Here is a 13,273-nt window from a genome sequence, read left to right on the forward strand (position 1 = left end):
TTAACTAAGGGAGTTGAATCCGCGTTTAGATTCAGAGAGTGGGAAGCACGTTCCTTCTAGGAGCTGCGTTTTGCTATTCCAGCGTGAATGGGAGTAAACGCTGTATTGAAAAATATCTGCTTCTAGAACCAAAACCCAGCTACCTAACAGAACGCTCTTCAATGTGTGCATTCAACTTACAGAGTTAAACTGATGTGCATTTGCAGGAGTTTGTAAACCCTTTCTGTGAAGCAGCGGAAAACGCATTTTTCCAGCCAAATCCAAGCATTTCAGAAATAACTGTAAAACTCCGTGTAAAACACAAAACGAACGTATCCTTCAAACTGCTCTGCTGTGCGTTCGCTTAACTAAGGGAGTTGAATCCGCATTTAGATTCAGAGAGTGGGAAGCACGTTCCTTCTAGGAGCTGCGTTTTGCTATTCCAGCGTGAATGGGAGTAAACGCTGTATTGAGAAATATCTGCTTCTAGAACCAAAACGCAGCTACCTAACAGAACGGTCTTCAATGTGTGCATTCAACTTACAGAGTTAAACTGATGTGCGTTTGCAGGAGTTTGTAAACCCTTTCTGTGAAGCAGCGGAAAACGCATTTTTCCAGCCAAATCCAAGCATTTCAGAAATAGCTGTAAATCTCCGTCTAAAACACAAAACGAACGTATCCTTCAAACTGCTCTGCTGTGCGTTCGCTTAACTAAGGGAGTTGAATCCGCGTTTAGATTCAGAGAGTGGGAAACACGTTCCTTCTAGGAGCTGCGTTTTGCTATTCCAGCGTGAATGGGAGTAAACGCTGTATTGAGAAATATCTGCTTCTAGAACCAAATCGCAGCTACCTAACAGAACGGTCTTCAATGTGTGCATTCAACTTACAGAGTTAAACTGATGTGCGTTTGCAGGAGTTTGTAAACCCTTTCTGTGAAGCAGCGGAAAACGCATTTTTGCAGCCAAATCCAAGCATTTCAGAAATAGCTGTAAATCTCCGTCTAAAACACAAAACGAACGTATCCTTCAAACTGCTCTACTGTGCGTTCGCTTAATTAAGGGAGTTGAATCCGCGTTTAGATTCAGAGAGTGGGAAGCACGTTCCTTCTAGGAGCTGCGTTTTGCTATTCCAGCGTGAATGGGAGTAAACGTTGTATTGAGAAATATCTGCTTCTAGAACCAAAACGCAGCTACCTAACAGAACGGTCTTCAATGTGTGCATTCAACTTACACAGTTAAACAGATGTGCGTTTGCAGGAATTTGTAAACCCTTTCTGTGAAGCCGCGGAAAACGCATTTTTCCAGCCAAATCCAAGCATTTCAGAAATAGCTGTAAATCTCCGTCCAAAACACAAAACGAACGTATCCTTCAAACTGCTCTGCTGTGCGTTCGCTTAACTAAGGGAGTTGAATCCGCGTTTAGATTCAGAGAGTGGGAAGCACGTTCCTTCTAGGAGCTGCGTTTTGCTATTCCAGCGTGAATGGGAGTAAACGCTGTATTGAGAAATATCTGCTTCTGGAACCAAAACACAGCTACCTAACAGAACGGTCTTCAATGTGTGCATTCAACTTACAGAGTTAAACTGATGTGCGTTTGCAGGAGTTTGTAAACCCTTTCTGTGAAGCAGCGGAAAACGCATTTTTCCAGCCAAATCCAAGCATTTCAGAAATAGCTGTAAATCTCCGTCTAAAACACAAAACGAACGTATCCTTCAAACTGCTCTGCTGTGCGTTCGCTTCACTAAGGGAGTTGAATCCGCGTTTAGATTCAGAGAGTGGGAAGCACGTTCCTTCTTGGAGCTCCGTTTTGCTATTCCAGCGTGAATGGGAGTAAACGCTGTATTGAGAAATATCTGCTTCTAGAACCAAAACCCAGCTACCTAACAGAACGGTCTTCAATGTGTGCATTCAACTTAAAGAGATAAACAGATGTGCGTTTCCAGGAGTTTGTAAACCCTTTCTGTGAAGCAGCGGAAAACGCATTTTTCCAGCCAAATCCAAGCATTTCAGAAATAGCTGTAAATCTCCGTCTAAAACACAAAACGAACGTATCCTTCAAACTGCTCTGCTGTGCGTTCGCTTAACTAAGGGAGTTGAATCCGCATTTAGATTCAGAGAGTGGGAAGCACGTTCCTTCTAGGAGCTGCGTTTTGCTATTCCAGCGTGAATGGGAGTAAACGCTGTATTGAGAAATATCTGCTTCTAGAACCAAAACGCAGCTACCTAACAGAACGGTCTGCAATGTGTGCATTCAACTTACAGAGTTAGACTGATGTGCGTTTGCAGGAGTTTGTAAACCCTTTCTGTGAAGCAGCGGAAAACGCATTTTTGCAGCCAAATACAAGCATTTCAGAAATAGCTGTAAATCTCCGTTAAAACACAAAACCAACGTATCCTTCAAACTGCTCTGCTGTGCGTTCGCTTAACTAAGGGAGCTGAATCCGCGTTTAGATTCAGAGAGTGGGAAGCACGTTCCTTCTAGGAGCTGCGTTTTGCTATTCCAGCGTGAATGGGATTAAACGCTGTATTGAGAAATATCTGCTTCTAGAACCAAAACGCAGCTACCTAACAGAACGGTCTTCAATGTGTGCATTCAACTTACAGAGTTAAACTGATGTGCGTTTGCAGGAGTTTGTAAACCCTTTCTGTGAAGCAGCGGAAAACCCATTTTTGCAGCCAAATCCAAGCATTTCAGAAATAGCTGTAAATCTCTGTCTAAAACACAAAACGAACGTATCCTTCAAACTGCTCTACTGTGCGTTCGCTTAACTAAGGCAGTTGAATCCGCGTTTAGATTCAGAGAGTGGGAAGCACGTTCTTTCTAGGAGCTGCGTTTTGCTATTCCAGCGTGAATGGGAGTAAACGCTGTATTGAGAAATATCTGCTTCTAGAACCAAAACCCAGCTACCTAACAGAACGGTCTTCAATGTGTGCATTCAACTTACAGAGTTAAACTGATGTGCGTTTGCAGGAGTTCGTAAACCCTTTCTGTGAAACAGCGGAAAACGCATTTTTGCAGCCAAATCCAAGCATTTCAGAAATAGCTGTAAATCTCCGTCTAAAACACAAAACGAACGTATCCTTCAAACTGCTCTGCTGTGCGTTCGCTTATCTAAGGGAGTTGAATCCGCATTTAGATTCAGAGAGTGGGAAGCACGTTCCTTCTAGGAGCTGCGTTTTGCTATTCCAGCGTGAATGGGAGTAAACGCTGTATTGAGAAATATCTGCTTCTAGAAACAAAACGCAGCTACCTAACAGAACGGTCTTCAATGTGTGCATTCAACTTACAGAGTTAAACTGATGTGCGTTAGCAGGAGTTTGTAAACCCTTTCTGTGAAGAAGCTTAAAACGCATTTTTGCAGCCAAATCCAAGCATTTCAGAAATAGCTGTAAATCTCCGTCTAAAACACAAAACGAACGTATCCTTCAAACTGCTCTGCTGTGCGTTCGCTTAACTAAGGGAGTTGAATCCGCGTTTAGATTCAGAGAGTGGGAAGCACGTTCCTTCTAGGAGCTGCGTTTTGCTATTCCAGCGTGAATGGGAGTAAACGCTGTATTGAGAAATATCTGCTTCTAGAACCAAATCGCAGCTACCTAACAGAACGGTCTTCAATGTGTGCATTCAACTTACAGAGTTAAACTGATGTGCGTTTGCAGGAGTTTGTAAACCCTTTCTGTGAAGCAGCGGAAAACGCATTTTTGCAGCCAAATCCAAGCATTTCAGAAATAGCTGTAAATCTCCGTCTAAAACACAAAACGAACGTATCCTACAAACTGCTCTACTGTGCGTTCGCTTAACTAAGGGAGTTGAATCCGCGTTTAGATTCAGAGAGTGGGAAGCACGTTCCTTCTAGGAGCTGCGTTTTGCTATTCCAGCGTGAATGGGAGTAAACGCTGTATTGAGAAATATCTGCTTCTAGAACCAAAACGCAGCTACCTAACAGAACGGTCTTCAATGTGTGCATTCAACTTACACAGTTAAACTGATGTGCGTTTGCAGGAATTTGTAAACCCTTTCTGTGAAGCAGCGGAAAACGCATTTTTCCAGCCAAATCCAAGCATTTCAGAAATAGCTGTAAATCTCCGTCTAGAACACAAAACGAACGTATCCTTCAAACTGCTCTGCTGTGCGTTCGCTTAACTAAGGGAGTTGAATCCGCGTTTAGATTCAGAGAGTGGGAAGCACGTTCCTTCTAGGAGCTGCGTTTTGCTATTCCAGCGTTAATGGGAGTAAACGCTGTATTGAGAAATATCTGCTACAAAAACCAAAACGCAGCTACCTAACAGAACGGTCTTCAATGTGTGCATTCAACTTACAGAGTTAAACTGATGTGCGTTTGCAGGAGTTTGTAAACCCTTTCTGTGAAGCAGCGGAAAACGCATTTTTGCATCCAAATACAAGCATTTCAGAAATAGCTGTAAATCTCCGTCTAAAACACAAAACGAACGAATCCTTCAAACTGCTCTGCTGTGCGTTCGCTTAACTAAGGGAGTTGAATCCGCGTTTAGATTCAGAGAGTGGGAAGCACGATCCTTCTAGGAGCTGCGTTTTGCTATTCCAGCGTGAATGGGAGTAAACGCTGTATTGAGAAATATCTGCTTCTAGAACCAAATCGCAGCTACCTAACAGAACGGTCTTCAATGTGTGCATTCAACTTACAGAGTTGAACTGATTTGCGTTTGCAGGAGTTTGTAAACCCTTTCTGTGAAGCAGCGGAAAACGCATTTTGGCAGCCAAATCCAAGCATTTCAGAAATAGCTGTAAATCTCCGTCTAAAACACAAAACGAACGTATCCTTCAAACTGCTCTGCTGTGCGTTCGCTTAACTAAGGGAGTTGAATCCGCGTGTAGATTCAGAGAGTGGGAAGCACGTTCCTTCTAGGAGCTGCGTTTTTCTATTCCAGCGTGAATGGGAGTAAACGCTGTATATAGAAATATCTGCTTCTAGAACCAAAACGCAGCTACCTAACAGAACGGTCTTCAATGTGTGCATTCAACTTACAGAGTTAAACTGATGTGCGTTTGCAGGAGTTTGTAAACCCTTTCTGTGAAGCAGCGGAAAACGCATTTTTGCAGCCAAATCCAAGCATTTCAGAAATAGCTGTAAATCTCCGTCTAAAACACAAAACGAACGTTTCCTTCAAACTGCTCTGCTGTGCGTTCGCTTAACTAAGGGAGTTGAATCCGCGTTTAGATTCAGAGAGTGGGAAGCACGTTCCTTCTAGGAGCTGCGTTTTGCTATTCCAGCGTGAATGGGAGTAAACGCTGTATTGAGAAATATCTGCTTCTAGAACCAAAACGCAGCTACCTAACAGAACGGTCTTCAATGTGTGCATTCAACTTACAGAGTTAAACTGATGTGCGTTTGCAGGAGTTTGTAAACCCTTTCTGTGAAGCAGCGGAAAACGCATTTTTGCAGCCAAATCCAAGCATTTCAGAAATAGCTGTAAATCTCCGTCTAAAACACAAAACGAACGTATCCTTCAAACTGCTCTGCTGTGCGTTCGCTTTACTAAGGGAGTTGAATTTGAATTTAAATTCAGAGAGTGGGAAGCACGTTCCTTCTAGGAGCTGCGTTTTGCTATTTTAGCGTGAATGGGAGTAAACGCTGTATTGAGAAATATCTGCTTCTAGAACCAAAACGCAGCTACCTAACAGAACGGTCTTCAATGTGAGCATTCAACTTACAGAGGTAAACTGTTGTGCGTTTGCAGGAGTTTGTAAACCCTTTCTGTGAAGCAGCGGAAAACGCATTTTTTCAACCAAATCCAAGCATTTCAGAAATAGCTGTAAATCTTTGTCTAAAACACAAAACGAACGTATCCTTCAAACTGCTCTGCTGTGCGTTCGCTTAACTAAGGGAGTTGAATCCGCGTTTAGATTCAGAGAGTGGGAAGCACGTTCCTTCTAGGAGCTGCGTTTTGCTATTCCAGCGTGAATGGGAGTAAACCCTGTATTGAGAAATATCTGCTTCTAGAACCAAAACGCAGCTACCTAACAGAACGGTCTTCAATGTGTGCATTCAACTTACAGAGTTAAACTGATGTGCGTTTGCAGGAGTTTGTAAACCCTTTCTGTGAAGCAGCGGAAAACGCATTTTTCCAGCCAAATCCAAGCATTTCAGAAATAGCTGTAAATCTCCGTCTAAAACACAAAACGAACGTATCCTTCAAACTGCTCTGCTGTGCGTTCGCTGAACTAAGGGAGTTGAATCCGCGTTTAGATTCTGAGAGTGGGAAGCACGTTCCATATAGGAGCTGCGTTTTGCTATTCCAGCGTGAATGGGAGTAAACGCTGTATTGAGAAATATCTGCTTCTAGAACCAAAACGCAGCTGCCTAACATAACGGTCTTCAATGTGTGCATTCAACTTACAGAGTTAAACTGATGTGCGTTTGCCGGAGTTTGTAAACCCTTTCTGTGAAGCAGCGGAAAAAAAATTTTTCCAGCCAAATCCAAGCATTCCAGAAATTGCTGTAAATCTCCGTCTAAAACACAAAACGAACGTGTCCTTCAAACTGCTCTGCTGTGCGTTCGCTTAACTAAGGGAGTTGAATCCGCGTTTAGATTCATAGAGTGGGAAGCACGTTCCTTATAGGAGCTGCGTTTTGCTATTCCAGCGTGAATGGGAGTAAACGCTATATTGAGAAATATCTGCTTCTAGAACCAAAACGCAGCTACCTAACAGAACGGTCTTCAATGTGTGCATTCAACTTACAGAGTTAAACTGATGTGCGTTTGCAGGAGTTTGTAAACCCTTTCTGTGAAGCAGCGGAAAACGCATTTTTGCAGCCAAATACAAGCATTTCAGAAATAGCTGTAAATCTCCGTATAAAACAAAAAACGAACGTATCCTTCAAACTGCTCTGCTGTGCGTTCGCTTAACTAAGGGAGTTGAATCCGCGTTTAGATTCAGAGAGTGGGAAGCACGTTCCTTCTAGGAGCTGCGTTTTGCTATTCCAGCGTGAATGGGAGTAAACGCTGTATTGAGAAATATCTGCTTCTAGAACCAAAACGCAGCTAACTAACAAAACGGTCTTCAATGTGTGCATTCAACTTACAGAGTTAAACTGATGTGCGTTTGCAGGAGTTTGTAAACCCTTCCTGTGAAGCAGCGGAAAACGCATTTTTCCAGCCAAATCCAAGCATTTCAGAAATAGCTGTAAATCGCCGTCTAAAACACAAAACGAACGTATCCTTCAAACTGCTCTGCTGTGCGTTCGCTTAACTGAGGGAGTTGAATCCGCGTTTAGATTCAGAGAGTGGGAAGCACGTTCCTTCTAGGAGCTGCGTTTTGCTATTCCAGCGTGAATGGGAGTAAACGCTGTATTGAGAAATATCTGCTTCTAGAACCAAATCGCAGCTACCTAACAGAACGGTCTTAAATGTGTGCATTCAACCTACAGAGTTAAACTGATGTGCGTTTGCAGGAGTTTGTAAACCCTTTCTGTGAAGCAGCGGAAAACGCATTTTTGCAGCCAAATCCAAGCATTTCAGAAATAGCTGTAAATCTCCGTCTAAAACACAAAACGAACGTATCCTTCAAACTGCTCTGCTGTGCGTTCGCTTAACTAAGGGAGTTGAATCCGCGTTTAGATTCAGAGAGTGGAAAGCACGTTCCTTATAGGAGCTGCGTTTTGCTATTCCAGCGTGAATGGGAGTAAACGCTGTATTGAGAAATATCTGATTCTAGAACCAAAACGCAGCTACCTAACAGAACGGTCTTCAATGTGTGCATTCAACTTACAGAGTTAAACTGATGTGCGTTTGCAGGAGTTTGTAAACCCTTTCTGTGAAGCAGCGAAAAACGCATTTTCCCAGCCAAATCCAAGCATTTCAGAAATAGCTGTAAATCTCCGTCTAAAACACAAAACGAACGTATCCTTCAAACTGCTCTGCTGTGCGTTCGCTTAACTAAGGGAGTTGAATCCGCGTTTAGATTCAGAGAGTGGGAAGCACGTTCCTTCTAGGAGCTGCGTTTTGCTATTCCAGCGTGAATGGGAGTAAACGCTGTATTGAGAAATATCTGCTTCTAGAACCAAAACGCAGCTACCTAACAGAACGGTCTTCAATGTGTGCATTCAACTTACAGAGTTAAACTGATGTGCGTTTGCAGGAGTTTGTAAACCCTTTCTGTGAAGCAGCGGAAAACGCATTTTTCCAGCCAAATCCAAGCATTTCAGGAATAGCTGTAAATCTCCGTCTAAAACACAAAACGAACGTATCCTTCAAACTGCTCTGCTGTGCGTTCGCTTAACTAAGGGAGTTGAATCCGCCTTCAGATTCAGAGAGTGGGAAGCACGTTCCTTCTAGGAGCTGCGTTTTGCTATTCCAGCGTGAATGGGAGTAAACGCTGTATTGAGAAATATCTGCTTCTAGAACCAAAACGCAGCTACCTAACAGAACGGTCTTCAATGTGTGCATTCAACTGACAGAGTTAAACTGATGTGCGTTTGCAGGAGTTTGTAAACCCTTTCTGTGAAGCAGCGGAAAACGCATTTTTGCAGCCAAATCCAAGCATTTCAGAAATAGCTGTAAATCTCCGTCTAAAACACAAAACGAACGTATCCTTCAAACTGCTCTGCTGTGCGTTCGCTTAACTAAGGGAGTTGAATCCGCGTTTAGATTCAGAGAGTGGGAAGCACGTTCCTTCTAGGAGCTGCGTTTTGCTATTCCAGCGTGAAAGGGAGTAAACGCTGTATTGAGAAATATCTGCTTCTAGAACCAAAACGCAGCTACCTAACAGAACGGTCTTCAATGTGTGCATTCAACTTACAGAGTTAAACTGATGTGCGTTTGCAGGAGTTGGTAAACCCATTCTGTGAAGCAGCGGAAAACGCATTTTTGCAGCCAAATCCAAGCATTTCAGAAATAGCTGTAAATCTCCGTCTAAAACACAAAACGAACGTATCCTTCAAACTGCTCTGCTGTGCGTTCGCTTAACTAAGGGAGTTGAATCCGCGTTTAGATTCAGAGAGTGGGAATCACGTTCCTTCTAGGAGCTGCGTTTTGCTATTCCATCGTGAATGGGAGTAAACGCTGTATTGAAAAATATCTGCTTCCAGAACAAAAACGCAGCTACCTAACAGAACGGTGTTAAATGTGTGCATTCAACTTACAGAGTTAAACTGATGTGCGTTTGCAGGAGTTTGTAAACCCTTTCTGTGAAGCAGCGGAAAAGGCATTTTTGCAGCCAAATCCAAGCATTTCAGAAATAGCTGTAAATCTCCGTCTAAAACACAAAACGAACGTATCCTTCAAACTGCTCTGATGTGCGTTCGCTTAACTAAGGGAGTTGAATCCGCATTTAGATTCAGAGAGTGGGAAGCACGTTCCTTCTAGGAGCTGCGTTTTGATATTCCAGCGTGAATGGGAGTAAACGCTGTATTGAGAAATATCTGCTTCTAGAACCAAAACGCAGCTACCTAACAGAACGGTCTTCAATGTGTGCATTCAACTTACACAGATAAACTGACGTGCGTTTGCAGGAGTTTGTAAACCCTTTCTGTGAAGCAGCGGAAAACGCATTTTTGCAGCCAAATCCAAGCATTTCAGAAATAGCTGTAAATCTCCGTCTAAAACACAAAACGAACGTATCCTTCAAACTGCTCTTCTGTGCGTTCGCTTAACTAAGGGAGTTGAATCCGCGTTTAGATTCAGAGAGTGGGAAGCACGTTCCTTCTAGGAGCTGCGTTTTGCTATTCCATCGTGAATGGGAGTAAACGCTGTATTGAGAAATATCTGCTTCTAGAACCAAATCGCAGCTACCTAACAGAACGGTCTTCAATGTGTGCATTCAACTTACAGAGTTAAACTGATGTGCGTTTGCAGGAGTTTGTAAACCCTTTCGGTGAAGCAGCGGAAAACGCATTTTTGCAGCCAAATCCAAGCATTTCAGAAATAGCTGTAAATCTCCGTCTAAAACACAAAACGAACGTATCCTTCAAACTGCTCTGCTGTGCGTTCGCTTAACTAAGGGAGTTGAATCCGCGTTTAGATTCAGAGAGTGGGAATCACGTTCCTTCTAGGAGCTGCGTTTTGCTATTCCATCGTGAATGGGAGTAAACGCTGTATTGAGAAATATCTGCTTCCAGAACAAAAACGCAGCTACCTAACAGAACGGTGTTAAATGTGTGCATTCAACTTACAGAGTTAAACTGATGTGCGTTTGCAGGAGTTTGTAAACCCTTTCTGTGAAGCAGCGGAAAAGGCATTTTTGCAGCCAAATCCAAGCATTTCATAAATAGCTGTAAATCTCCGTCTAAAACACAAAACGAACGTATCCTTCAAACTGCTCTTATGTGCGTTCGCTTAACTAAGGGAGTTGAATCCGCATTTAGATTCAGAGAGTGGGAAGCACGTTCCTTCTAGGAGCTGCGTTTTGATATTCCAGCGTGAATGGGAGTAAACGCTGTATTGAGAAATATCTGCTTCTAGAACCAAAACGCAGCTACCTAACAGAACGGTCTTCAATGTGTGCATTCAACTTACACAGTTAAACTGACGTGCGTTTGCAGGAGTTTGTAAACCCTTTCTGTGAAGCAGCGGAAAACGCATTTTTGCAGCCAAATCCAAGCATTTCAGAAATAGCTGTAAATCTCCGTCTAAAACACAAAACGAACGTATCCTTCAAACTGCTCTGCTGTGCGTTCGCTTAACTGAGGGAGTTGAATCCGCGTTTAGATTCAGAGAGTGGGAAGCACGTTCCTTCTAGGAGCTGCGTTTTGCTATTCCAGCGTGAATGGGAGTAAACGCTGTATTGAGAAATATCTGCTTCTAGAACCAAAACGCAGCTACCTAACAGAACGGTCTTCAATGTGTGCATTCAACTTACAGAGTAAAACTGATGTGCGTTTGCAGGAGTTTGTAAACCCTTTCTGTAAAGCAGCGGAAAACGCATTTTTCCAGCCAAATCCAAGCATTTCAGAAATAGCTGTAAATCTCCGTCTAAAACACAAAACGAACGTATCCTTCAAACTGCTCTGCTGTGCGTTCGCTTAACTAAGGGAGTTGAATCCGCGTTTAGATTCAGAGAGTGGGAAGCACGTTCCTTCTAGGAGCTGCGTTTTGCTATTCCAGCGTGAATGAAAGTAAACGCTGTATTGAGAAATATCTGCTTCTAGAACCAACACGCAGCTACCTAACAGAACGGTCTTCAATGTGTGCATTCAACTTACAGAGTTAAACTGATGTGCGTTTGCAGGAGTTTGTAAACCCTTTCTGTGAAGCAGCGGAAAACGCATTTTTGCAGCCAAATCCAAGCATTTCAGAAATAGCTGTAAATCTCCGTCTAAAACACAAAACGAACGTATCCTTCAAACTGCTCTGCTGTGCGTTCGCTTAACTAAGGGAGTTGAATCCGCGTTTAGATTCAGAGAGTGGGAAGCACGTTCCTTCTAGGAGCTGCGTTTTGCTATTCCAGCGTGAATGGGAGTAAACGCTGTATTGAGAAATATCTGCTTCTAGAACCAAAACGCAGCTACCTAACAGAACGGTCTTCAATGTGTGCATTCAACTTACAGAGTTAAACTGATGTGCGTTTGCAGGAGTTTGTAAACCCTTTCTGTGAACCAGCGGAAAACGCATTTTTGCAGCCAAATCCAAGCATTTCAGAAATAGCTGTAAATCTCCGTCTAAAACACAAATCGAACGTATCCTTCAAACTGCTCTGCTGTGCGTTCGCTTAACTAAGGGAGTTGAATCCGCGTTTAGATTCAGAGAGTGGGAAGCACGTTCCTTCTAGGAGCTGCGTTTTGCTATTCCATCGTGAATGGGAGTAAACGCTGTATTGAGAAATATCTGCTTCTAGAACCAAATCGCAGCTACCTAACAGAACGGTCTTCAATGTGTGCATTCAACTTACAGAGTTAAACTGATGTGCGTTTGCAGGAGTTTGTAAACCCTTTCGGTGAAGCAGCGGAAAACGCATTTTTGCAGCCAAATCCAAGCATTTCAGAAATAGCTGTAAATCTCCGTCTAAAACACAAAACGAACGTATCCTTCAAACTGCTCTGCTGTGCGTTCGCTTAACTAAGGGAGTTGAATCCGCGTTTAGATTCAGAGAGTGGGAATCACGTTCCTTCTAGGAGCTGCGTTTTGCTATTCCATCGTGAATGGGAGTAAACGCTGTATTGAGAAATATCTGCTTCCAGAACAAAAACGCAGCTACCTAACAGAACGGTGTTAAATGTGTGCATTCAACTTACAGAGTTAAACTGATGTGCGTTTGCAGGAGTTTGTAAACCCTTTCTGTGAAGCAGCGGAAAAGGCATTTTTGCAGCCAAATCCAAGCATTTCAGAAATAGCTGTAAATCTCCGTCTAAAACACAAAACGAACGTATCCTTCAAACTGCTCTTATGTGCGTTCGCTTAACTAAGGGAGTTGAATCCGCATTTAGATTCAGAGAGTGGGAAGCACGTTCCTTCTAGGAGCTGCGTTTTGATATTCCAGCGTGAATGGGAGTAAACGCTGTATTGAGAAATATCTGCTTCTAGAACCAAAACGCAGCTACCTAACAGAACGGTCTTCAATGTGTGCATTCAACTTACACAGTTAAACTGACGTGCGTTTGCAGGAGTTTGTAAACCCTTTCTGTGAAGCAGCGGAAAACGCATTTTTGCAGCCAAATCCAAGCATTTCAGAAATAGCTGTAAATCTCCGTCTAAAACACAAAACGAACGTATCCTTCAAACTGCTCTGCTGTGCGTTCGCTTAACTGAGGGAGTTGAATCCGCGTTTAGATTCAGAGAGTGGGAAGCACGTTCCTTCTAGGAGCTGCGTTTTGCTATTCCAGCGTGAATGGGAGTAAACGCTGTATTGAGAAATATCTGCTTCTAGAACCAAAACGCAGCTACCTAACAGAACGGTCTTCAATGTGTGCATTCAACTTACAGAGTAAAACTGATGTGCGTTTGCAGGAGTTTGTAAACCCTTTCTGTAAAGCAGCGGAAAACGCATTTTTCCAGCCAAATCCAAGCATTTCAGAAATAGCTGTAAATCTCCGTCTAAAACACAAAACGAACGTATCCTTCAAACTGCTCTGCTGTGCGTTCGCTTAACTAAGGGAGTTGAATCCGCGTTTAGATTCAGAGAGTGGGAAGCACGTTCCTTCTAGGAGCTGCGTTTTGCTATTCCAGCGTGAATGAAAGTAAACGCTGTATTGAGAAATATCTGCTTCTAGAACCAACACGCAGCTACCTAACAGAACGGTCTTCAATGTGTGCATTCAACTTACAGAGTTAAACTGATGTGCGTTTGCAGGAGTTTGTAAACCCTTTCTGTGAAGCAGCGGAAA

This window comes from Callithrix jacchus, chromosome 8 (genome assembly GCF_049354715.1).
Source record: "Callithrix jacchus isolate 240 chromosome 8, calJac240_pri, whole genome shotgun sequence".
Lineage (NCBI taxonomy): Eukaryota > Metazoa > Chordata > Mammalia > Primates > Cebidae > Callithrix > Callithrix jacchus.